The following is a 27,798-nucleotide window of genomic DNA, read 5'->3' on the forward strand; positions in this document are numbered from 1 at the left end:
GCCTTTATCCACCCAAATCAAGATAACTCAGGCATGCAAAAATGACCTCTTTTGGTGGATTTACTCTGACCAGATAATGCAAGGTTGCCCCTTCATTATCCCTCAGCCCAAGGCCATAGTTACCATGGATGCTTCCCAAATTGGGTAAGGGGGCAATTCTTGGGAAAACAGTCCAAGGCACATGGTCCCTCAAAGAAAAAAATAAACATATAAATGTCCTAGAAATGACAGTTGTCCTCTCAGTGTTGCAGGCCTTCCAAGACACTCTCCCCTTCAGGACCATTGCAATTCAGATGGACAATATATCAATAATCTGGTACATCAACAAACAAAGAGGAACCAAATCATATTCCCCGTGTCAAGAAGCTTTGAGAGTATGGCAAAGGGTGAGGTCATCCAATCGATTTCTCATAGCAATGCACATTCTGGGGAAATCCAACATTATAGCAGACATGTTAAGCAGGTCTATTCTAATGCTTCATAAGTGGTCACTTAACATGAAACTGGCAAAAAAATATTCTGTCGATGGGGCCAATCTTGTTGCAACCTGTTTTATCTTCCCTCAAAAACAAGTGCAGAAGGTCTTTGCCCTGATCCCACCTGGGGAATCACTGAGAAATGATCTTTTCCATGACTGGCCATCTGGGCTCCTCTACGCCTTTCTCCAATACCTCTAATCCCCAAATCCCTTCAGAAAGCATCTCAGTTGAAGAATACAGTCATCCTCATTGCTACTTATTGGCCTCATCAGATTTGTTTCCCCTTTCTTTGGCCTCATCTGCTTCACCCACCATGGATTTTGGATCCAGTTCCAGACCTCCTGTTTCACCTGACAGATAGGATACACCTGGACATTTTAGGCCTAAAGTTGACCACATGGTTTCTTCACTTCCACTGATAGCTAGACAACCCAGGCTGTCTTCCTCCATCCATCACATTTTTTTTATCTTCCCACAAAGCTTCCACTAGAAAATATTACAGAAGTAAATGAAAAATGCTTGTTGTTTGGTTGTAGCAAAATTAATTTGATCCATCCCTTTTCAGTGACAGTACCTAAAGTTCTTGAGTTTTTAGATACAATTTTTAATGAAGGAGTTCTTCAACTATTTAAGTACAACTATCTGCCATTATTAATTTTCACACTGGAGTTAAAAGCTCTTCATTAGCTTCTTCCAAACTTTGTAAGGCCTTTAAAAGGGGAATATTTCTTCTTAGTCCCACTTTTAAAGATCCCACTCTTCCATGTGATTTGAATTTGGTTTTACAATCTTTGAACCAATCCCCTTTTGAACCATCAGCCAAATGTGAACTAAATTTTTTAACATGGTAGATTGTCTTTTCAGTGGCCTTAACCTATGCTAAAAAGGTCTCAGAACTTCAGTCCCCATCTTCTAAGCCTCCTTATTTGATTTTTCATAAGGGTAGGGTATCCTTACAAACCAACCCATCCTTCCTAAGGTGGTGATCAGAATCCAGTATCAATCAAACTATCAACCTTCCAGTTTTCTTTCCAAATTTCAGAAACAAAGGAGAGTATATGTTGCACCTGTTGGATGTTAAAAGACAGTAACATTTTTATCCACACAGGACAAACATTTTCAGGACATAAGGTCAATTATTTTTTTGGTTTTTGGATTCAAAATTGGGCAAACCAGTTACTAAAGTGACTTTACCAAATGGTTAACTGATTGTATTTCCTTTGTTTACAAAAATTGAGTTTGGCTTTGCTCAAACATTTAAAAGCTCATTCCACAAGGTCTATAGCAACTTCTTCTGTATTTTTATCCAGATCTTCCTTGGAAGATAACCAAAAGACCAAAACTGCACTCACAAATATAAAGGCACCCTGGACACCAAGACTGTTGCAGACTTCTTTATTCATGATTCACAATTCACAGGTTAAGTGCTTTCATCCTATTACTGTTGGACTTCCTCAGAACAATAATCATTACCAACTCAACCTTTTTATATCACTCCCCATTAATCAATTAAACAATTAAAACAAATTCTTCTTCTTCTTCTTCCTTCGGCTTTTCCCGATTAGGGGTCGCCACAGCGGATCACCGTCTGCTCATGATTGGCAGTCGAGTTTTACAGTGTCGAGTTGCCAGCTCGGTGCCCAACCTTCAACAGAAGGCACACACATGCACACACTCACACCTAGGGCCAATTTATTGTGTCTAATCCACTTACAGCATGTCTTTGGGATGTGGGAGGAAACCGGAGCACCCGGAGGAAACCCACGCAACCACAGGGAGGACATGCAGACTCCGCACAGAAGGCACCCCAGCCGAGGATCGAACTGGAGAACCTCTTGCTGTGAGGCAGCAACACTAACCGCTGCACCACTGTGGCTGCCCAAACAATTAAAACTAATTAATAAATTAAAATCCCATTAAACATCATTAAAATTGCATAGTGTTTCAACAACCCTATCTATTTATTAAATGCATAAACTACCTATTTAAAATTCTAACACAACCTCATTCTAAAAACAAAGTGCATAACAATACCAAAATGTTATTTCCAAATTTTCAAAAGTGAGTAAATACTATATACACTGGTAATATGTTTGTTAACCTAAGATGTGTTTAATTTTTAGTATGGTTGCTATACTGACATTGTCGTTGATACCAGGAAAAATGGTGGCATCCAACCTCAATTGCCACCTTAATTCGCATACATTTAAATCCAGGTCAATCACCCTGCCCTGCCTGTCCTTCACCAACTGTTGTAATACCACAAATTTAAACTTGTGGCTTGGATTTTGTGTAATGTGTCAGGCTAGGATTGGTTGACTTCATATTCTTAATTTCAGCATTGTGCTCCCTAATTCTGTCCTTAAATTGCCTGCTGGTCTTACCAACATAAAAGGCAGGACAACGCTGACACTTAGCCATATAAATTAACTTCCTGCTGTTACAATTAAAATGTCCGTGAAAGTAGAACATTCTCCCATTGATAAATGCAGTACCACCTGTCTCACAAATGCATGCACATATGTTGCATCTACCACATTTAAAGTTAGCAGGTACTCTACTGCTTTGATGTGACTCAATGTGAGCCCCCATTTCCAAAATGTCCTTGAAACATCTGTCCCTTCTAAATACGATTCTGGGGGGTCTCCCTACTTTATCTACAACTGAACTCGAAAGTGATGCTGATAAAGGTTTTGAAGACAACGAGGTGCACTTTAACAGCAGTCTAAATACTAATTCTATTCAAGTGGAAAACGTTAGGGGAGCTTGTGATGGTAATGGACAGAGTACCTTCAGCCAACATGCCATTATTGACTGTGAAAGTGTCCTTAAATACATTGAAGCATCCTTAGACAGTGACCTGAGCCTCCATTTGATTGGTGACCTTGACCATAGGCAAGACATTACTTAGCCCCTTACTGGCATCGGGCTTTCAGATTTGGATGAACTGGACTATTTTGCTGATAGACATAATATTACTGATCAGTATGGTTTAAGCCAAGTAAATGCTGGAGGCATTGAATGTGTTATTGACAATATTTATAAGGACCAAGATGTTTTTTCTGTCAGAAATTTGAGTACTCATTTTATTCAAATGTTAACCAATAGTATGGGAGCCTGTGCCAACAATGGGTAGGTTGAACTCAGTCAACAAGTTGTTATTAATTGTGAAAGTGGTCTGGACTGTAAGGATGCAATTTTTGATAGCAATTTCAGTCTTTATTCAGTTCAGGATTTAAATGTCAACACAGAAGACATTGTTGAAGCTACTTCTTTTAGTGGGCCCACTATTTTGGATGATATGAACAATTTTATTTATAAAACAAATAGAAATCTACCTAGTGATAGTGGACATATAGACATTAGTGTGTTGCTTGATGTCATGGCTGAAGGGAATAACATATGTGACAATAATGGTCCAAATATTATAGTTAATTCAGCGGGAGATTACAAAGTTTACAATTATTGTAAAAACTGTATCAATACAACACATGGTGATTTGTTTGCAAAGGGATTCACTTTTGTGCCATGCAGGTGGGGCAATTTGTCAAATATCTTAATAGATTTGAAGCTATTTACAAGGAAAATCAACCTAAAGGCATGGTTTAATGGGGCAAGTCATGAAGAACAAGGTAAGGAGTTGAAGAGGCCTAGATACTTTAATCCCCCCCTGAATGGAACCATTAGGACATATGAGAAGGTCTGTGAAACAGACATAAGGGATGGTTACAGACAGAGACCATACAAACTAGCTACCAACCTGTCACTTGAAGAAAATGATTTATTGTTGGAATTGGCCAGGGATACCAGCATCCAGATAATGAAACCGAATAAGGGTAGTGGAGTTTTGATTCTTGACAGAAATTATTATTCTGACAAGATGAATACATTGTTATCTGAAGACACATATTGCAAAAGCAATCTCAATGAAATACATATAGCCTATAGAAAATTTGATCTGCTGACAGAAGATATGTTATATCAAGGCCAAATTAATGAAAATGATTATCATTATCTTAAAAACGAGTACCCAGTTATACCAAACATTTTTGGTATCCCTAAAATCCACAAGGGCCTTGAATTTTTGCAATTCAGGCCCATTGTGGATGCTAAAAGAGCCAAGACTTGCTTTATTAGTAAATATTTGGACCATCACTTTCAAAAATGGTTGGGAGCCTTTCCTTATATAATAAATGATTCCTGGCAATTTTTAGAACATTTGAATGGGTTATTATTACTGAGAATACATACTTAGTTACTATAGATGTATGTAACTTATTCTCAGTAATACCCCATGACATTGGGATGGAATGGCTGGTGACGTAATTGGGCAGGATCAACCTTTTTGATCATGATGAAGTTAACGTCCTTACTACATTAATGGAGGTAGTGTTAAACAACAATTTTCTACACTTTGAAGGATAATACTATGAACAAGTGACTGGTGTAGCTATGGGGGGGGGGGGCGGCTTGCACCCCCATATATGCAAATTTTGTTATGTCCTAATGGGAGCAAGAACACATTTTCTCCAGCAAATTGTGGGTATATATAAGGCATTACACCCAATTTCTGGATGATATTTTTATTATGTGTGATGGAGACAAAGAGATATTAAAAATAATTTTGCAGTATATCAACCACACAGTTGAGTTCTTCAAATTCACCCATGAGTACAGTAAGGTAAATGTATCATACCTGGATGTTAGCTTAACCATTGACAATAGTAGTAACATCCTGAAATCTAACATCTTTAGGAAGTCCACATTTTTCAATTCTTATTTAGAATTTGGTAGCTGGCACCCCTATCATCAGAAAAAATCTGTTGACAAAGGACAGTATGTAAGGGCTGCCAGAATGATAACCATGGACCAAGATTTTTTACTTTAGCTCGAGCTCATGACAAAGTTATTTACTAAAAGGGGTTATCCCGAGGCTCTTTGTAAAATTTTGGCAGAGGAGGTTAGACATAAAAGAGCAGAGGGTGTTTATAGGGCCATTTTGAGAGGGAATGCGGACTGTGACAATGGTAATAGTTTTAGCATGCCAAGAAATTACCAGGTTGATACAAGAAGGAAAATGTTGAATGATTTATTATCACCAGCTTTAACCAAGACGCTGAATAGGTGGTTCATATCAACCTAAAAAACAGGCGGATGTTAGTTGCTGATGGTTCCCTTGTAGATAAAGTAGGGGGACCCCCCAGAATCGTATTTAGAAGGGATAGATGTTTCAAGGAAATTTTGGCAATGGGGGCTCACACTGATTCACATCAAAGCAGTAGAGTACCTGCTAACTTTAAATGTGGTAGATGCAACATATGTGCATACATTTGTGAGACAGGTGGTACTGCATTTATCAATGGGAGAATGTTCTACTTTCACGGACATTTTAATTGCAACAGCAGGAACTTAATTTATATGGCTAAGTGTCAGCATTGTCCTGCCTTTTATGTTGGTAAGACCAGCAGGCAATTTAAGGACAGAATTAGGAAGCACAATGCTGACATTAAGAATATGAAGTCAACCAATGCTCTTGCCACACACATTACACAATATCCAAGCCACAAGTTTAAATCTGTGGTGTTACAACAGTTGATGAAGGACAGGCAGGGCAGGGTGATTGACCTGGATTTATATGTATGCGAATTAAGGTGGTAAGTGAGGTTGGATGCCATCATTTTTTCTGGCATCAACGACAGTGTCAGTATAGCAGCCATACTAAAAATGAAACACATTTTAGGTTAACAAACATATTACTAGTGTATGTAGTATTTACTCAATGTTGACAATTTGGAAATAATGTTTTGGTATTGTTATGCACTTTGTTTTTAGAATGAGGCTGTGTTAGAATTTTAAATAGGTAGTTTATGCGTTTAACAAATTGGGTTGTTGAAACACTATACAATTTTAATGATGTTTAATGGAATTTTAATTTAGTAATTTGTTTTAATTGTTTAATTCATTAATGGGGAGGGATATAAAGAGGTTGAGTTGATAATGATTATTGTTCTGGGGAAGTCCAACAGTAATTGGATGAAAGCACTTAACCTGTAGATTGTGAATCGTGAATAAAGAAGTTTGCAACAGTCTTGGTGTCCAGGGTGTGTTTATCTTCCTTGGATGATATTTGTGCATATGAAACTTGGGTTAACCCTCATACCTTTATTGCTCATTACAAATTGGATCTGGTCTCTAGGAGAAGAGCAGCCTACGGCTCAGGGTTGCTCAGGTATATCCTTCCTCAGTCTTCCCAGGATATAGGTAGGTGGGGACTCTGTGCCATTTGTTGAGAAATGAATGAAAATGACACCATCAGATAAAAAAGTTATGTACTCACCATAGCGTTCCACCTGTTTTGTCCATTTTCAGTCTTCTTGAATTCCCCTCCCTCCAACTCTCTACCAGTTTGACTTTGGGAAGGATTAGATGATTCTATAGAAGCCAGTGTTCCTTTATTTGAGCTCCAGATGTTGTCGCCAACAAAAAGCCAGTAATAGTTCAAAGTCCCCAAATTTTACTTTTTCTAAACAAAAACACAGTAAAAAGCATTGTAATACACTTTGCCAGACCCAGAAAATAAACTAAACACAGATTTTTCAAAGAAAAAATGTTTTAAATTAGTTAAAACAAAGTTTAAACTAACAGGAAACTAGTGTGCTCTCCTTTAAACATACATTTAAGTCTCATGACAGTCTGTTGAAATACAAACTCATTGATAAAAAAACAACTTTCCTACCCATTATATTACATTTAAAGAATACATTTTAAACTGGAAGGTTTCCCCAAAGGGAGATTATCTGTCCAATAATAGAAGAGCACAAGCTGACCTTTGATCCTTGAAAGCCTGAATTGGAGCACATTCTTTAGCAAGAGGAAAGTTCCAGAGGGCTTGGTGCGCAAACCCATCTTTTTAGACAGTTCAGTTCAGGCTGCCTAATAACTTGGGTGAATTGAAAGTGCCCTGAAGCTTTGGAAACTGGCTGGCTGTTATATCCTTGGCAGTAAACAACCCATATAGCCTAGGTTACTGCAGCAGTGGTCAATATGATGAACATAATGTAGATGTATGAGTCATACAAATGCATCATAAATATGGAGCACTTGTAGAGAGCATTGTGGAAATCAGAGAAATATTTTGAAAAATAGTTCTAATACTTGTGATGTAGCATTGATTTTTCTCATGTAGGCAAACTTCTAAAGCAAATTGAAACATATGTAATAACATTATGACCTTTTCATCATGTAATTCAACATCTACGCATCAATATGATGTACTGTATATAGTAACACATGAATCTGATGTATTTATGCTCTGGTTTTACAGTCTTATAAGTTATTAAGAGACATTTATAGGTGTGTGTCTGTGTGTGTGTGTGTGTGTGTGTGTGTGTGTGTGTGTGTGTGTGTGTGTGTGTGTGTGTGTGTGTGTGTGTGTGTGTGTACATGTGTGTTTGTGTACGTGTGTATTTATGGACATGAAAAAGAGAGAATGCACAATTTGAGTAAATGCTCATTTGTGTGCATGACATATGGATGAATCAAGTTTTATATAGTGTAGGTAACCAGAAATGCACAGAAAAAGTAATGTATGAATAAAAAAAGTTGTGGTCCTGAAAATGTGCAAGACTGTGCTATAGCAGTTGCTGCAAATCTGCAAGTGCTTGCAAGGTTAAGGATAAAGTAAGGGTTAGATAAGGGAATAGAGTTAGTGTTGTACATCCCTTGTATTGCTTATGTTCTGTCTCCTTTTGATTTGTGCAGTGAGACTGTTAGGAAAAGAGTTTTTAGTAACGTAATGTGTAGGTTTAGGGTTTGGTGACAGGGTTAGGTTTATGATTAGGGTTAGGGTTAGCACACTTGTGTAAGATAGTGCAGGGAGAAGCTGAATTACAAATTGTAAATTGCCATTCAAGCCAAGGATGAATCATAACACTTTCTTCAGTTATATTATGAACATAACCTCAGTCTCTGCTTTTATAGGTCAGATTGACTAGTGCTGATGTGACACCCCAAGCCCATGAAAAACTGGGAAAAATTCAAGGGATGATGATGATAATGACTCTTTACTATTTCTTTCTGACTATTGAGGAGAGATTTCTATTTTGCCACAGAGCCTTGATAGTTCTGGTCCTATGCAACTTCTTACACATCCACAAAACTAACACCACCCTAAACACCTGCTAAGGAGACCTAAAATACCACTGAAATGTACATGAGGCCTATTACTGGGACAATAAAGAATACCTTTTTATGGACTATCCCCTTAAAAAGCATACTAGCAACATGATGTTTTTTAAGCATAACTTTGATGATTGGATGGACAATTTGACATATGCTGCATTTTCTGACACCTTTAAGCCTCATGGAATGGGCCCAAAACTAAGTCAGTGCCTGGCTTTAAGTCATGTCTTGGTAAACTGGTGGGATTGTTTGCTGGGCTACAAATGGTCTTATTAGTCAACAGCTTAGTATGTCCTGTGAACCTATGCACCTATCATTGCCATCTGCACACTTGCTGCAGATATTGGGCAACAATAAGAGATATGCAGTAAAAGAAAACATCAAACAAACAGAAAGCAAAAGCAGCCAGGTGATTACCCTCATACAAAACAGGTAGCCAGTTTCAGGAGCATAATAATTTAGAGTTGCAGTATATGGGACACAGAAAAGAGCTGCCTGGTATGTGGCACATTGCATAGGCTGTGTTATGTGCAGTGTCTTGATTAAGTACTCAGGAGGAAGCTACCACATTTGTCAGATGCATGGTCTTGCTGTTGCTTAACATAAGAGTGTACAGTACAATTTTGCAGTAATAAATGTTAGATAGCTGCATATTCTCTCACTAGAAAAGCAAATCAGGATATCATATGATTTTATAATCAATGAAATAATAGCATAAATCTACAGAAAACGTATAAAAGCAGCAAAAATGTAACATCTCAGTGTCCCAGTAGAGCACATAGGCATGGACTCAGCAATGCTTATACATGTATGAATACATTTTCAGTGTTTAAGCAGAGGAAAATGGAAGCATTAACAGTCATGGCTGATAAAAAGAATTATGTACTTACTACAACTTGGCATCTGTGTTATCCAGTCTCACTATTCATCACCCTTGGGTCTTGGCTCTGACATGAGATCCTAGCGTCAACTTTATAAACAGCTTCTAGGCTCGAGCTTCTCAGACTCCCATGATCCCTTGCTGCCCTCTAACCCCCAAGATCAAGTTTGCCTAAGCTAAAAAGCTGCTAAGGAAGACCTTGACTACCAGATAAGACATCTCCACATCCTCTAGCTCCCACAGAACGGAGGAAAGGAGGGAGGGATAGTGATGAATTGTGACATAGGATAGAACAGATGCCAAGTTATGGTAAGTGCATAACTCTTTATCTGTTATCCATGTCACTTTTCCTCAATCTTGGGTCAGAGTCATCAGCTCCTTTAAAGCCTGGGCAGCCTCATGGAAGGACATGCCAAAGAATTGTGGAGCCAAAGGAAGCCCTGTTCCTGGAGATAATGTAAAGCTTGTAATGACTGACAAAAGTGTAAGGAGTAGACCAGGTGGCTGCTGCACAAATGTCATCTACAGAATGATGGGCAAGATAGGCAGCTGACATAGCTATTGACCTAGTGGAATGAGCTCTGACTGGACCTGGTAAGGATAAGCCTTTGGATGAATAGGCAAAGGAGATGCACATCGAAATCCAGTGGGAGATAGATACTTTAGAAACTGCCTGACCCTTTCTGTTAAGAGAGAATGCCACAAACAGCTGGTCAGACCTGTGGAAATCCTTTGTTCTATCCAAGTAGAAACCTAACTGCCTATGCACATCTAGCGTATGCAAGAGATATTCCCCTTTATTAGCAAAATTTGGGAAGAAAATTAGCAATTGAATTGACTGGTTTAGATTTGCTTCTGTGGCAACCTTAGGCATGAATGAAAGGTTAGTTTGAAGGGCCACTCTGTCTTTATGAAAAACTATGAAAGGTGGTTTGATAGAAAGAGCCTGCAATTCTGAACATCTTTTAGCTGAAGTTATGGCTATTAGAAAAGCCATCTTCCATGATAAGAATTTGATATCATGTGTGGCAGCAGGCCCAAATGGACTCTGCGTGAGAAATTGCAGAAGAAAGGAAAGGTCCCAAGGGGGGGGGGGGGATCCTTGACAGGATGTCAGAGCAGAAAAAAACATTTCAAAAATGCCATACATAAGAGAGAGGGAAAAATTGGTTCCTTGCAAACATGAAAGTTTGAAATAGCTGCCAACTGCGCTTTGATAGTGGAGAACCTAGCCCCTTCCTGAAAGAGCGAAGACAAGAAGAGCAAGATATCTGAAATGGAAGCAGAAGCAGGATCCAGATTTCACTGCTTGGCCCAAATAGAAAACCTTTTCCACTTACTCATGTAAACCCTTTCTAGTGGAAGCCTTCTGAGAGGCCAGGATGATGTTCTTGAAGGGAAAAGCCAGCACAGACTGATTCAAGATTACTGGAAGTGGAGATACCATGCCATCAGATGAAGAGTCTGGAGGTTGGGAATTGGAAGAGGCATGGAAAATCAGGTCCAGAATGGGCTCTAGTACCCAAGGGGGGTACTTCAAATGAGACTATAGAAGGGGGAACTACACCTGCCGAGGTCAAAAGGGGGAAATAAGGATCAAGGTGGGCTTGAGGCGTTGAGCCTTCTGAAGTACTCTGGGAATGAGAGGTAAAGGAGGATAGGCATAAAGGAGACCCAGAGGCCAACTGTCAGCCAGAGCATCCCTGAGGGATTTCTTCTCTGGGGGTATCAAGGCAAAATACTGTCTACATTTGTGGTTGAGAGGGGAAGCAAACAGATCACAGCTCAGCTTACCCCAGAGAAAGAAGATCTTTTCTGACACCAAAGGACTCAAGGACCACTCATGAGGGCTCAGGATTGCCCTGCTGAATCTGTCCGCCAGTATGTTGGACTCTCCGGGAATATGCATTGCAACAAGAAAGTGCCCAGAGGACATTGCCCATTTCCACACTCTCATGGCCTCATGACAAAGCAGACATGAACGTGTGCCCCTTTGCTTATTTATGTACCACATGACTATTTCGGCGCTCGACCAAAGCTCTGGGGTTGAATGTAGCACAAATGTTGCATTCAACCACTAGCTGGTCGGTGCCCAAACAATAAAGACACTCCCTGTGTGATTCAGAGATGGGTATCTTCTGACCACACGAAGAGCAGCTTTTGAAGCCAACTGGCTTATTAGACATGGCAGAAGCAACCTGCAGCCAAAGAGACATGAGAGAATCAGAACCAGGAGAATAAGTACTGGTTAGAGCTGGAAAAAAAAAAACACAATAAACTATATGCTACTAAAACAACACCAAACAGTAAGAAATAATAACCACTACAAAAAAAGGGTGCCAAAACACACAGACTAACAAACTGTAAACAAACAGGAGTAGAGGGACTAAAATTACCACTATGATGCTACACTAAACTAGCAAGAAAACACTAATTACAACAAAAAAATCCTGAAAAAAGGTTTGAAATAAACCTACTTATCCCCACTGTAGACTTGAACCAAAGAATCTACTTCTGAAGCTTAGTGCGGCAAACAAGATCTGAGGGGTTAGGGATCATGGGAGTGGGAGGAACTCTAGGCTAGAATCTGTCTATAAAGCTGCTAGCTTGGATCGATGTTGGATACAAGACCCAAGAGTGAGGAATCATGACATGGATAACATCAGATCAGAAGACTATAGTCTTTCTCTGAGAAAATAGATGTGGTAGACTTCATGTCACTTAACAGTCTGGACAATCAGAAATCAGGTTTATCAAGCCACTTGGTCCCACCACTTCTCAGGACCTACTGGAATCCATTTGCAGTCTAATTGATGTCTGATTGTACTGTACATATTGACTAGTTTCCTTTGTGTCAGTCTTGCTGTACCCCATAGGTATGCTTCTTAAGTTAAATCTCAGATTTCCCCAGGATTGTGGAGTAAACAATTCTCCCTTAGTCATCAGAGTAAAGGAGATTTTTCACTGTCTGAGATTCACTCACTTATAAAACTTGAAATTAGAAAAATGTAATCCTTAATCCTTACACGGGGAGGTTATATAGCAGGTCCAAAATATGGGGAAGCCTTAATAATCAGGTATTCAATCCTGTAATGTAAGACATGATGAAGAAGACTGCTTCATTTGATACACTTTAGTAGTAGAGAAATAAATGTTGATAGAAAGTGGAGAATGTACCAGGATAGTTGCTACCATAGAATGACAACTCAGAAATCTTCTAGGGCAATCCACAAAAAAAAAAAAGTGTAGCAGTCAAGTTCCAAAGGAGATTTAAAATATAAGAGTGCACATTCGGGAACCTAAAGCACCTATGTTCATGCAAATAGCATTCTAAATATGCAGTGCGAATGTCATAAACAGCTGCCTTTGGCCTTCAGCCTCAGTAAGAATTCATCATGTAAAGTCAAGCAATATGCTAATTAGCATGTCAGTTATAGTAAGCTACATAACATAAGTAAAGGAATTAGAACTGCACTCCTAAGGCAGGTACATGAGAAAAGAGGGATTCTACTACAAAAGGACAGCCTGGGAAAAACATATCTATAAATGGTATATATTAAATTGATGGATTACTGCAGCAGCATGTAACAAAATTCGGGAACTGAAGGAGGCATACCATTATAATGTCATTAGCAGCAAGATAGAGAGGCATCGCTTGCTTCTGCATATCACAATGAAGCACAAAACAAGTACATTATATTAATATGATGGCAGTCAGAGACAATAAACCTATCTTGTGTGCCTTTAAAATGTATTTGCTCTTTTTAAGCTCCTCTATGCCAAAAGAAAGCTACAGAGCCTACCTACCTACAGGAACTAGAATCACTTAGTATTAAACCCATTATCATGTTCCTAGATGACCTAAACTATCCAGCTTTAGACTGGAAAACCTACACCATCACTAGTGTCCAAGCACAGAGATTCCTGGAGTTTATCAATACAAATACCATGGAGCAATTAGTCAGATTACCAACTGGGGGAATAACATACTGAATCTTGGCCTTACTAAAATGGGAGCATCTTGCACCATCCCTTGTGTATCTTTAGCACTTGTTAGGTCTGACCGTCAAGCAGTCTCCTTCGAAATAAAACTGAAGCCAGAGATCCCCTCCACCTAAGGCATCTTTAGAAATGTCTTTAAGACAAACTACCTATTCCAAAGTGATGCATTGGCAAGCTTCATATCCTGAGAAAACCCAGTTAACTCCACTGAATATACAGAAATGTATGCGAACACACTATGCCAGCATGTAAACAGCTGCAGAGATACAGCTACACTCCATAGGAGCAAGTGTAGGACAAACACCAGAAATAAACCCACACAGTTGACCAAAATATCAACAAACTTTATAGTAAGATGTAAAAAAGTCTGAGCAAAAATAAGAAGAGTATTACTCAGAATTTTAGAGCCCTTCGACAGAAATAAACAAACAAATCAGGAGCTTAATAAAATCCACCAAAGCCAAGTTTGAGGCTAAAATAGCTACCCCAGCCAAGGACAATCACAAGACATTTTTAGCTATGTTTGTAATTTCAAAAGCACAACACTCAATATGAAGAACTGATTTTAAACAATGTTATGTACACTAGGACTGAAGATATAGCAAAGCTACTGGTCAATACATTTAGCTCTAAATTTTCTCCTCCATCTGTCCCTTAAGATATACCTGAAACTGGCTCACCTCCAGCTATCACATAAGATCAAGGTCTAAAAGTGCTATGAAAAGCTAAAAAAAACTGCATTAATGGGTCCTGACAATATCCCTGGATGCATAAATAGCATGAAGCACAATTTTGCCATACCCCTAACAACACTTTCAGTCTCAACCGCCGTACAGGTTTTGTACCAAGCAACCGAAGAACAACTACAGCCATTTCTCTGCATAAGAGAGAACCTTCCACAGATGTAGGCAATTACAGACCCATAAGTCAGACCAGTCTCATATGAACACCAAACCCATCTCAGTTTGGGTTCGCTCAGTATTGGTGGCCCTATTTACAATTTGTTTGTCACATTGTTGTGTACTGCCTATGAGGTTCCAGACATAGCTACTGACAGATTTCTTGCCTTACTGGGCATTGCAGTTCCTATTGTTAGATGTTAGTGTCTTCCTTTTTTATCTAACTTATTTATGCCGGAATTTAACTGGAATGGCTTGCTTTTTTAGCTTTTCCTCTGCTTATATCAGATAAGTAATGTTGTCTCTATGCAGCTGTATACATGGTTGTACAGGAATTTTTGTGAAAGACTACACACATACAGTGGTGTTCCTTGAGTTTGGGAATGCTTGAAATGTTGCCTATGTTTCATTTAAAAGCAGGAAGTTTGCCTGGGATTATTCCTAAAAGTTCCAGGATTAGGTGGTGTCCCAAGTTTTATTTCTATTTCAAAAGATGCAGCTTTGTGGTCTGACCTGACCAGTTATGTCATTATACTTTGGTGGGGGGGTGGAGTGGAAGTTAGGACAAGGTAAAGGATGTTTGGTTCACTGGGGGGCTTACAGACGAACTGGTCCAGGGTGTTCATGTTGACAAAGTCCAAGAATCTTTGCCCTGCACATTTTGTGTCATGCATGTTTTCCAATTTATAGAAGAGTAGATGAAGTAGAATGGATTGTGACTCCAGTTCATTTAGGTAAGTGGTTTAGGTTTTTTTGGGTCATAGCAGGGGTCATCTAGCTTATAAGGATATGATATGAGGCTTTGCTTATAGTGTGTTGTGTCCGAAGAAGCTCAATGGCATTATGTTGCTTGACCGATATTGACATATGATTTTTTTCTAATGAAAATTGCGACATCTCCACCTTTTCTCCCATTTTGTGCAGTAGTAAGTTAAAATATATGGAAGACATTATAACCCTGCATTGCCAGCTTCTCTCCACTGCTGCAAACCATGTCATAGTAATTAGATAAGCATCTATATTCTCCATGGTGAAGAGAGTTTGCTGGGAGTGGAGTTCTTTGTTTAGAATTCTGGCATTAAGAAGTATCACCTCTAGATTATCAGGCTTTCATTTACCTATGATGGATGGTTTATCAGGTTGGTGTTAACAAACAAAAAAGACACTATGACAGGGACAAAATATTAGCCAATATTCAGAAGCCTAGAGGGGACAGTTGCAGACCATCCTTGGCAAAGCAGTGCAGTCTGTCAACCATATCCTCTCAGGCTGACAAATATTATACCCCCTTTGAATGACATGAAAAGCTAAGCCATCTATTAAAGTTAGTTATCTTTTGTTCTGGCATCTTCTTTGTAGAAGGTACCATGCTGCTCAGTGTTAGACTTATAGTGGCATGGGTCACTCATTCCAAGAGCTCCATCATGCCTATCTTGATATAGTTCAGGGAGACATGTCTAAGGTCATTTGCAGCAATGTGAACAGTGACTGAATCATACTGATAGTTGTGGTTCAGTGACCTGAGCACATGCATGATGTGGTGGAACCTGGACCCCTGATAGGCAACTGTTTATAACCCTGTCTGTGCTCAGACTAATGAGAAGGTCATCTATGTGCTTCACATTGGTGGCTCTTGTGACCAAAATATGAGATTATGAGGTTGTTCACCTTATGGGCTTAGACTCTGAGAAACTGTGAGTTGAGGCTGAATGTGTTTTACTGGGTGTTGCTGTGATAATGTATTTATCATGTTTCTGAGGCTAGTTATTGTAATATTTTTGTCTGAGTGCTATTTGAGGTTTTGCGAAGCTTACTTTTAAGGACTTTGACATATGTGGGTCTATGTTTTTTTCCTGTGGCATGTGTAGCAGGTGGTGTGTGGTAGTATGTGTTTCTGACAACCTCTTTGATAGTTGTATTGGCTTTATAAGAGTGCCAAATAAAAAACACCAATGTGGAGAATAAATGTCATTCAAAACACCACAATGGCCACTGGAGAATACTGATAAAAAGGACTCCTTGGAACACCACTTATTAGTGTTCTTCAGTGGCCATTGTGGTGTTCCAAGGAGTCCTTTTTATTAGTGTTATCCAGTGACCATTGTGGTGTTTTATATGAGTGCATTGACTCTTGATATAATGTGTACTTACATCTCTCACATATTGTATACTATTGTTTTAGAATTAAATGGCTGTCAGAGAACATGAGACAACTTCTACATTTTCTCAGGATGGCTAAATTTACCAAGCTGGCTACAGAGACGGGAAGAAAGTCAGGATCCATGGTTTTGGATATTTATATAGTGGGCTTCAGTTAGAGTGCTACTATGAGCATGTTTAAGTATTGATGATTAGTAACAACTTGTTTATTGTGTTTCACCTTTGGTGAATTTAATGACTAAATAACATATTTCTTGGATGCTAGTTGGGTAAGAATTGCAATGCTCCCCTTCAGTTGCATCCATTGCTCATTGGACAGCTACATACTTGGTAACTCTTATCAGCAATTTTACAGTGAAAAAGAGATTTTAAGCACTTGCATTTTTACAGGGCACTGCTGTCCACCTTGATACAGACAGAAAAACTGACTAAGCAGACAAATTATGCTACAGTTCTAGCAATCACAAAAACACACAATAAGCCTTCTTTTGTGATTCCCAAACTCAATACCAAGGCTACCCTCGACTGCAACTAGAGTGTATACCTAGACTTTTATTGATGCAAAATTACAGAAGTGTGAGTCTAAAGTGCATAAACTACAAAATAGGCAACAAATTAACCAGCAAACCCTTCATGTACAAGATTACTGCAGTGCAGAAAACAAGCAATTAAGATTCATGAATATTGTGGCACCTTACAATAATAAAGTTCCGTAATGTAATAGATAATCAAGGAATATAGCTATACCTGATGCCCATGAACTAAATGTAAGAGGTGGGTCGTGGACACTTTTATTAGAAAGAAATGAACTTTTGTGGCAGATACATTTAAATGCAGCACAATGGCCCTGTTTAAATGAAGTCATTTCCATTTCTTGTTTATTAAAGTTAAAGGCACTAGAGAGATAGTGTATGTATTTTTTAAAAATGTATATATATAATATATATATATATATATATATATATATATATATATATATATATATATATATATATATACATACACAAGTATGTGTATATGTATATGTATATAAAAATATTGGATGTATATGTAGATTTAAAATTATGAACACATTTATCTATACACATTTTAAATTCATTGCAGGTTATTCAGTTTGTATAGTTTATCATATATTCCTCATACATATATATATATATATATATATATATATATATATATATATTTGTTTTATTATATTGGATGCATGGTATTCTTTAATAATGGGGGTAAAGCTTATTTAAGTGATTTTATGAATGTAAGTCACTTTTTCATGTGATTGGTTGAGATGGGGGGTGTTTAGGTTTTGAATGTTTTTTAATAGTTACATTGTGCACTTGTATTTTGTCTGATGAAGTCTCTGAATAAGCAGGGACAAAAGTGCTTAGTATTTTTTCTCCTATTAAACTTTGCTACTTCATTTGTCGATTTATTTGCCTCACCCATAGTTATTGGAAGACTTGGTTTTGCGTTGCTTGTGGTTTCATTGGTAGTCTATCTAGTTACTAGATATGCAATCCAGGAGACCATTAACAAGCCCAGTCCAAATTCCCAATTGCCGCAAAGCACTGTCCGGTTAAGTCTCTTGCTGAAGGTCACACAAAAGCAAATGAAGGAATCAAACCCTGTACCACATTTTAAGTATCTTGTTAACAGCTCACAGCCTTAATTCTTGAAATCTGCCTTTCAGCATTTTACTGTTGTGCTTTTTTTCCTGTTAACATTTATGTATCTATCCAACATCATAATTTCAAATCATATTCAATTTGTCTCTTTGAAATATCCAAGCCTACTCTACAAAAACTGAGTAACAGTATTTTATAAACACTTTCAGATGTATGCATTCTTGTAATACACGCACTCAAGCTTGTAATGGTATGATAGTTTGATACAGACAAAAAAGTGCATTTGCTAGATGGAGCAAGCCTTCCTGTACCCCATGTCGAGGGTTCTTCATCCATCACCCTACTTAATTATTCTTTCTGTGATGCTCCTGCATCTTGAAAAAAGGTGACACTATCATAATCTTCCTCTAGTAGGCTACAGGAATGGAACATCTTCCTAGAAGTACTGCAGTCTTAATCCTACGTGTAGTAACACATGAGCAGCTGACATCATCATATACCAATGAACTAGACAAATTTGTGGCAAATTACAATTCCTGATAGTGTCTTCTTTTTTATTTTATTTTCAGAGCAAGAATCACATCTGAAAGCACGTTTGTTAAATATTTAAAGGATATTGCATATTAAAGACAACAATAATGGAGAGTTTTCAGAAATAAAGTAATAATTGTCTGTAGCATGCAGTCAACCACTTTGCCTTTTCAAGACAAAGCACACTTTGTACTGGAACACCCTAATTTTTCTAGCTTTCAATACAGACAGATATTAATTGATTTTCAGTGTCTGTATAATTGCTTTTAAACTGTCATATGCAACAAGTTATGCTGATATATTTGATGAAGGGTGTACAATGCAAATTAAGTGGTATATGGAGCACATGAAAGGACATGCTGTATCTTATTAAGTCGAACTATTGGAAAATGGAACATGTTATGGACTACATCTTGATATATGACCATAACAGCATAATAGATGAAATTTAAACATGAACATTAACGTTCATTTTCCGGTCAGTGCTAATAGATGCAAGTTATAAAAAAAGGGTTAACTCACTGGATGTTAATGAAGAAGAAAAGCTGTTAGCATATTAATGTTTAAAAATGCCTACTTATTCATTGGTTACTTTTGTTTTTAGGTCTGTTTATGAACTCCAAAATACGTTAGTCAATTTATTATACTTATTCTTTTAAAGAGCTTTATACGTTTGACAGAATAAATATACTGCTCTATGTCACTAATGCAGTTATATAGCGAAGTATTTAGCTGCATTTCCAAAAGATTAGATAAGCATAGCTGGTTTATATACTGTTTGGAAAAAAATGTGTGCCTTCATATAATTAGTTTAACAAAGCCAGACAAAAAGTCTGTCAAAAGAAAAGCAGCAAGTTGTTAAGCTACACCATTCATTGGAATAACAAATACAAGTGCTTATGCATGATACCAAGACTGTTGCATTAGGGAAATTGTGAATTTGCTATCTTTTTGTGATCTGTCATGTTTTTTTTCTATACTAGGCAATCATGAAAGTAATTAAAAAGTAATAGTTTGGTCAATAATTGACCATTACATGACTAAAAGTTATGCACCCCGGTCAGGTTCTCAAAGGACTGAATGATTTTACTGACTACAATATCATGATAAAACACATATTAATATATAACTGTTCTACATTTGCAAACATCAGTAAAGATATAGATATAGATATAGATATAGATATAGATATAGGTATAGATATAGATATAGATAAAGATATAGGGGTCTACTTTAGATAATCGAAATACCACTTACCCGACTTTTAAATCGCCAAGACGAGAGCACCGAAAATCCACTGAAATGAACACTGACAACACTAATAAAAAACTACAGGTAAGTAACCATTTGATCACTCCACAACAAAACAGGAAAACTGAACCACATGAAACCCACCCATGTGGGAACCTTTGCCCCCGCACCCCACTAACTAAATATACCAACTTTGAGATCACACTACTGTGGGGAAAGGGGCAAAGTTCACCATGGTGGACAAGTGATTACATACCTGTAGTTTTTTGTTGGCATTGTCAATGTTCGTTTACGTGGATTTTCAGTGCTTTTGCTTCAGTGATTTAAAAGACGGATAAATGGTATTTTGATTATCTAAAGTAGACCCATATATATATATATATATATATATATATATATATATATATATATAAATACATATATGTGTTGCTGTTCACAAAGAGATGATGAAATGATGTTTTGCTGATTAGTAATTAGATTTTACAGGTCATACTCAAGATATCAATGGGCATAATATATAAACTGATTAAATATTTTGTAGTACACTTTTAACCTCTAATGCCTTATTTTTTGTAACTGGAAAGTGAATGTTAACTGAGAAAATGTGCTGTGGGAAGAATTGTATTTTTCTCTTTCATTGAACTGACATCTTTGATTTTGCTTTTGTAAATGCTGTACTTTAGTTTCAGTAACCCACTGCTATGTATTTGATTTTGATTTCATTTTAGTGTCATATACACACAGCACCAAACCACTGTGTGATAGTCATTCCCTAACATTGCAGTGCCTTGAGCAATACTCTTCGTATATCCATATTAATCAGGCTGATACAGATAAAAGAGTGAGTCGAGTTATCTTGCTCTGGTGGGATCAGATAGGCTTGAGTCATGCTGCGGCATATATTCTCATAAGAAGAAAATAGATAAGTCATTGTTTAGCACCACGTGGAATGAGGAAATATTCTGCTTAGTCTGTTATTAAATCAAAAGGACCTTTTATTATGAAACATACATGTATCATTTCAACATAAATAAGATATGTACCTGTAAAAGATTAGCACTGAATGGTCTGTTGTGAACATAACACCAATTTGATCTTTCAAACAACAATAATATGTTTTGATGCCTCTTTAACCAAATGGTTCTTAAATAGCCCTAAAAGGATTTGAGACATATTGGCTTTTGAGCTAAAAGGCCAGATTCAGTGGTATGGTAGAGCAGTAATATGAGCACACTAATCTGCCATGGCCAACACTAAATTGCAATTCCTGCTATAAGAGCAGATTCTAATTTTTGGAGTAATTTGCAGTTTTTTGTTTTTTTTTTTCACGGAGGACTGAGCCAGGCTGTCAACAATGCATTATTGAAGAAAAACAAAGCCTATACATAACAGTCATAAACTAGAGAAGAAATTAACTAATTTTAATAAATTACTAATGTGTGACAAGATACAAAAGGTCTACTGGATTTATTTTGAAAAGTAAATTCTCTTTTTAACCTGTTACCACAGAATAAAACGACAAGGGGGAAAGCTCAGTTAAGAAAATATAATTTAAAATTAAGAGAGAAGGGAAAATTTGCTTATTTGCTTGTTTGTATTTATCCAGCCTTTAAATTTCATACTGTGATAAGGTATTTATGGTAGAAAGAGATCCTAAGTCGGTATTCATTCGATACAATGCAAAAGATCTAATCCTGGAAGGTATAGCACACTCACTTAGACATACATAACTGAAATGTTCGGTCTGGAGGAATGCCTGTTCACCTGTGGCAGATATATATGATGCAATTTGCCTCATTTAGATAATTTATCCAAGTTTCATGCTTCCTCTAGAGGTTCATTTCCACTTATTAAATTCATTTAGGTTCCAAAAACAGTCAGAATTTTAATCAAAATTAATGCACACAAATTTCACTGTAGGCCTGACCTACCAGGCATTTTAATATACTACTTCATTATTAACATGCGTTGGTTGATGAAAATCATTACTTATAACCCATAAGAGACTCAATGGTGCCCATTTTGCATAGAAATTTGGTCTGTACTACTTACAAAAAAATGCAATTGTAACTACATTGACCTTACTTTTTTCCATATAAAAAGTATAAAAATCCCTTAAAATTTCTAATTTATTTTCTAATCTTGTTTCAGTTTTACAAAACTGGTAAACCTGTAGGATTTAAATGATATTTTCTTCCCTTTTTAGGCAATTAATCAAAAAACTAATATTTCAGTAAATAATAAAACGATAGACTTAATTGTTTCTGTCCTCAAAAAGACACTACTTTTGGAATTTGTTTCAAAATTAGTAAGGCTTTTAACTTTGTTTAAGGGCTATCCATTTTAAATCAAATCTGGTACTTACTTAAACCAAAAAAAATCTTTTTCAAAGATCCAATGTTAATATCTGATAAACGCATTTCAAAATCTTATAAATTAATAATGAAGTTTGAATTTAAAAATACATGTTGTTTTGTCATCATTCGTTCAACTTTTCACAAAATCATAGTAAGTGAAGTAGTTCAAATAAACAGTATCACTAAATTTCAGACACATTCCTTTTGAGAAATTGTATTACACACAAATGCTTACCTTAAGCCAACTAAAAATTGAATGGATTTGAGACTACTGAATGGGGAAGATTTTTCAGTTCATAAGTAAGCACAAGACTATCTGCCTTTGTGATCTATTTTAAGCTTAGTCAAGTTCCATTCCAAGGATGGGAATCAAAACCTATATATTGTGCCTTTGGGGTAAGCTCCTTACCCATTATGCCAAACTCCAGTGTGCATATCTTCTTTCTGAAGGCAAGTTAGTGCATGGTAATGCGGTGTTTATGTGTGTGGGGGAGTCACACATCATCCCAGTTAGGCTCTCCTTTCTCCTTCATGTCACAAATCCCCCTCTTGGTCATCTATATGATGCCTGCCGGTCTCTTTTTCTTCTTAAAGGGGAGATGCCAATCTTACCATATGAAAAGTCATTAGATATGATCTTTCTTCGAGTAGAAAATACCCACCAATGGTCAGGGGATTGTGGTGGGGCACAGTGAGACAGACACCGTAGAAAAGGTTATACTTGAGAAAATAGTCTAACTGGATATCCCTGGACTTAGAAAAAGCATATGACAAGGTCCAAAGAAAGCTGATTTGGGCAGTCCTGCAATGGTTCAAAATCCCAGAGTCTTTGGTAGAATTAATGCAGGCAATGTACAAGGACCCAATGTCACAAGTAGAAAACAGTTTTTGGACTCAGAGAAGTATTCTCAGTGGGAGAGGGTAAGCATCAGAGTTTAGTTCTGTACCCACTGCTGTTCATACTGGTGATGGACAATGTTAGCAAGCAGGATAGAGGGGGCAGATCAATAAAGTTGCTGTATTCAGACTATGTGACATATTAATCAGATTCTGAACAAGGACATCATCAAAGAATAGGGGAGCTGAATGCAAAACTGAAGAACCATAGGATGGAACTGAGTTTGGAAAAGACAGTTGTAATGGCAGCAAAAGGGAAATCAGAAGAAGATGAACTGAAATAGAAGGGAAACTATATGAACAAGTTAACAGTTTCAGGTACTTGGAAGGGGGTGGTACAGGAGTATGAACACCTGAATGAGGAGGTCAAAAATAGAATTAAAAACTGCAACCAAATGACACACAGTGTCAGGGTAGTGTATGACAGAACAATGCCGAAGAATCTGAAAAGAAAGGTACACAAACAGTAGCATGATCAGTACTGCTGTGTGGTACAAAAATCTGGACAGTGATGAAAGAACATTTGAGGAAGTTATAGGTGATGGAGATGAAGTGCCTGAGATGTGTGCTAGGATGCACACTGTGGGACAGACAAAGAAATGAGGGCATCAGAGAAGAAGGCCAAGTAGATTCCAATTGCAGAAAAGGTAAAACAAGAACAGAACACTGTGGTTTGTGCATATGTGCAAGGAAGCAGAAGGCAATCCTTTGATGAACTTTGACAGGCAGGATGAAGGCAAGAGGAAAGAAAGGATGCAGCAAATAGATGGATGGATTATATGACAGAAGACCTGTGACAGTCAGGCATGGCTGTAGAAGAAAGTAAGAGAGTGGCAATTAACCAAGACAGATGGTGGCAACTGATGTAACAGCTAGACCCCATGTAGAAAATGGGAAAAAAGGTTGTTGATTACAATAATAATGATGTGCAAGGTTATTGCAGGGTTTTATTTTAAACTCCACCTTTTTACTAAAAGGAAGTAAAAAGGAAATGCATGAGCTAATGGACAATAGGGACAATGTCAATATCACAGGCAAAATCAAGCCAGACAGCAAATAATTAATGCCTTCACTAGTCAAATATTTAGTGCTGTGTAAAAAGGTGAGCATCCTTAATAAAGGTGAACATCCTCCATAATTATGAAAGGTATTCCTTACAGAAGTTTTACAAGTTTTTACCTTTTACATTTCTTCTTCTTCTTTTTTTAATGTATATGTCTATCTTTGTTTTCCATTCCATGCTGCAGTGCTTAGCAGGGAAGGCAGTTTAAAAAAAAAAGAAAAGGAAATTGCCTGGGAAAGCCAATCATGTAGAAAATACTGATAACCTCTGTTCCACTTACACTAGCCCATTAAAACTCCTCATTGATATGGGTCTATATCAGGACATCAAAGTATTAAAACTTTGAATGTTCTGATATCGAACACTATTCAGCGAATGCTAAGAAGAGCAAAGCTGCAGAACAGCGAATTCTTTCCTTGAGAAACAATTTGGTTGGCTGTTTCTGTGGCTTCGCTATTCTTAGCGCTGTGGTGGAAAGGTACGGGTTGGGTTCAGGTAAGTGTGGGATTGTCTGTACGTTAGGGTTAGGGGCGGGTTAAGTGAGTTAGGATTAAGGCACAGGTTAGGCCTGTATGCAATAGTGACAAACGTTAGGGTTAGGGGCGGTTTAAGTGATTTAGGGTTAGGGCGCAGGTTAGGTGAGTGTGCGATAGTGACGGACCTTAGGGTTAGGGTTTGGGTTAAGGTAAGTGGGTAGATAGTAGTGTATATTTTGTTTAGTGTAGCATTATATGTAGGAATCTAAGTGTAGGTGTGTGGTTGCTGTTTGTTTGATGTGCTTGTGTTGTGTGCATGTGTTTCGAGCAGCAAATTTTTTCCATGGGAAAAAATTTGCTGTTCTGAATATTCGATATTTTCACGTTTAGATGTTTTGGGGCCGATAAAATAGCGTTCGCTATTTTCATCTTTCGATAACGTGATATAAATGCATTGATACATCTGGCAGGTGGAATGCATCATAGTCAGCCAATTACACAGGCTGCATCTGCAGCACACCACTATAAAGTATGCATACACCCTGCTATCTGATTTCACCCATACTCTGAACCATTGCAATACAGAATTGGGAATTTTAACTGACAGAATGCTAGGGGCTGCTGCTGCTCTGCTACATCTGTATGCACTAGAGGCTGAGGGCAGTGCTGATGCTGCCACTGACAATAGGCCAAGACTGAGAAGGAGAAGAGTGTTTAGGCCCAGGGTAAACTTCCTGGAGCTACATGAGCTGGATATTGCAGAGTGCTACAGGGTGGACATGAACATACTACAAGAGCTCACCAATCTTTGCAACCCTCAACTCAGACCAAGAACCAACAGAGGGGAACCCATCCCATTGGAAACAAAGGTAAGTGTAGCCCTTAGAAAACAGGTACTTTTCAAAGACCAAATGGGGACATGTTGGGGGTCTCACAGGCATCTGCATCTAGGGAACTCCACCATTTCCTGGCTGTCATGCAAATACATGCCAGTGAACACATTTATTTACCAAGCACCCATGAGGAGAAGGCCAGCAGTATGTATCTCTTCCACTGTGTAGCACACTACCCTGAGGTACTGGGTGCCATAGACTACATTCATGTACACATTATAGCGCTGCCCAGTGAGGAGGGTAGAGTCTATGTCAAAAGCAAGGGGTATCACGCCATCAACTGCCAGGTTGTATGCAATGCCCAGGGCATTATAATGAGTGTGTGTGCTGGCAGCCCTGGCGGTTATCATGACTCCCATATCTGGCACACATCACAGCTGTACCAAATATTTGCCAGAGGGGATATCCCATATGGCCATCTACTGAGGGATGCTGGCTACACATTGGAACCGTGGATGATGACAGCCATCGGAAATGCACACACATCTACTAAAGAACACCATAATGAGGCACACACACAAACTAGGAACATCATAGAACATGGGTTTGGGCTGCTCAAGTCATGGTTCCACTACCTTGATATATCTGGTGGAGCCCTGCAGTACTCTCCAACCACATGTGCACAGATGTTCACAGTATGGGCCACGCTGCACAATATGATGTTGTGGAAAAAAACTGTGGCAGGATCATCACAGGGAGGGGGACACAACCCCCCACCAGTGCCAAGGTCCCCACAGCCACAGGGGGACTTGGATGAGGCACCCTCTGAGACTGTTCCTGTAGGCAGATGCAGGCATGCCCAGTATGCCCTGGCCTTGGCAAAGAGGCAATGCATAGGACGTGCACTGACAATCTAGGGCCCTATGGACTGACACCTCACTCCGACTCACATACATAGTAAAAAGGATGCCAGCCACACCACACAACCTGTACCTTACCATGTATTGTCTGTGTACTGTATGCATCAGACAGAGTCAGCCCTGAAGCACTGTTATCTCAACTGCTGCAGTCACAAGGTAAGTCACTCTTCTTTACAACAAATTTATGGGGTACTAGACTATGGTAGCATATGCATGGACCTGCTGCATGTATGCAAGGGAATAGAGTGGGCTACTGGGCTACCTGCAGAGAACTTACAGGTATGTGGGACAACAGGTACTCTCTGTCCAATACTGGATGCCACATAATATTCAGTAGGCCACAAGGCAGCAAAACCCACTGCACTCTGTGAGGGAAATGCCAAACAGTGGAGCCATAGAACAGATGGATGACTGTCAATGCTAGTGTCCCCTACCCCCAACACAGCCGTGTTCCCATACAACTGCAGTAACAATATGTTAGCAAGATCATAGAAGCAGACCACACAGTCCCAGGGCTGTCCCAAACAACTGGGCAACATGTCCTATTTCCTCAAAATGCAGGGGGTCAATGTTGTGTCTTTCTACTGTTGATAGTGTCAAGAATTAAACTTCACTTTCTGGTGGCTGGTGTGGCTTAGTGTGCTAAGTACATTAGCATGCTTGATGGTGTTCATAGTTCGAAGCTGGCTGCACCTACCATTTTGCATTTGAGGTACTCCTATGGTAGGAGTCCCACAAACTGAAAAAATGTCACTATTTGTTACTGCAAGAAAGCTGAAAAATGCCAGAGACAATGGAGGAACAGGAGCCACAGTTATGGACATTACACATGCTCTGAGTAACCTAGAAGGTAGCCAGTATAACAGCAGGTTGTAACAAGTCAGTGTAGCAGCAGGATGTACAGACCATCACATAACTTTTTCAGTACCTACAACAAGTCAGTGGGCACCACATAGTTGTATATTACCAAAACAACACAACTGTCTGAGGAGCAGTGCAGACATACAGGGTGGAATGCTAGACATCCTGTGAAACATGTACAGTCAGAGGTGAGACATTTGTAACCCTGTGTGAGATGTTACAGAATGTACCCCAGTCACAGCATACCTACAATCTACTTAGAGCAGAAAATATGGGCAAAGCCATGAACAGGAGTGGGACAAAGGCCCACATATAAGGAGAATGATCAGCTAGTGGCCACACAAATGTAGATAGTGCAGATAATAACAGGTTTCCAGTAGCATGGG

This window comes from Protopterus annectens, chromosome 8.part1 (assembly GCF_019279795.1).
Source record: "Protopterus annectens isolate FY-2018-M chromosome 8.part1, PAN1.0, whole genome shotgun sequence".
NCBI classification, from domain to species: Eukaryota; Metazoa; Chordata; order Ceratodontiformes; family Protopteridae; genus Protopterus; species Protopterus annectens.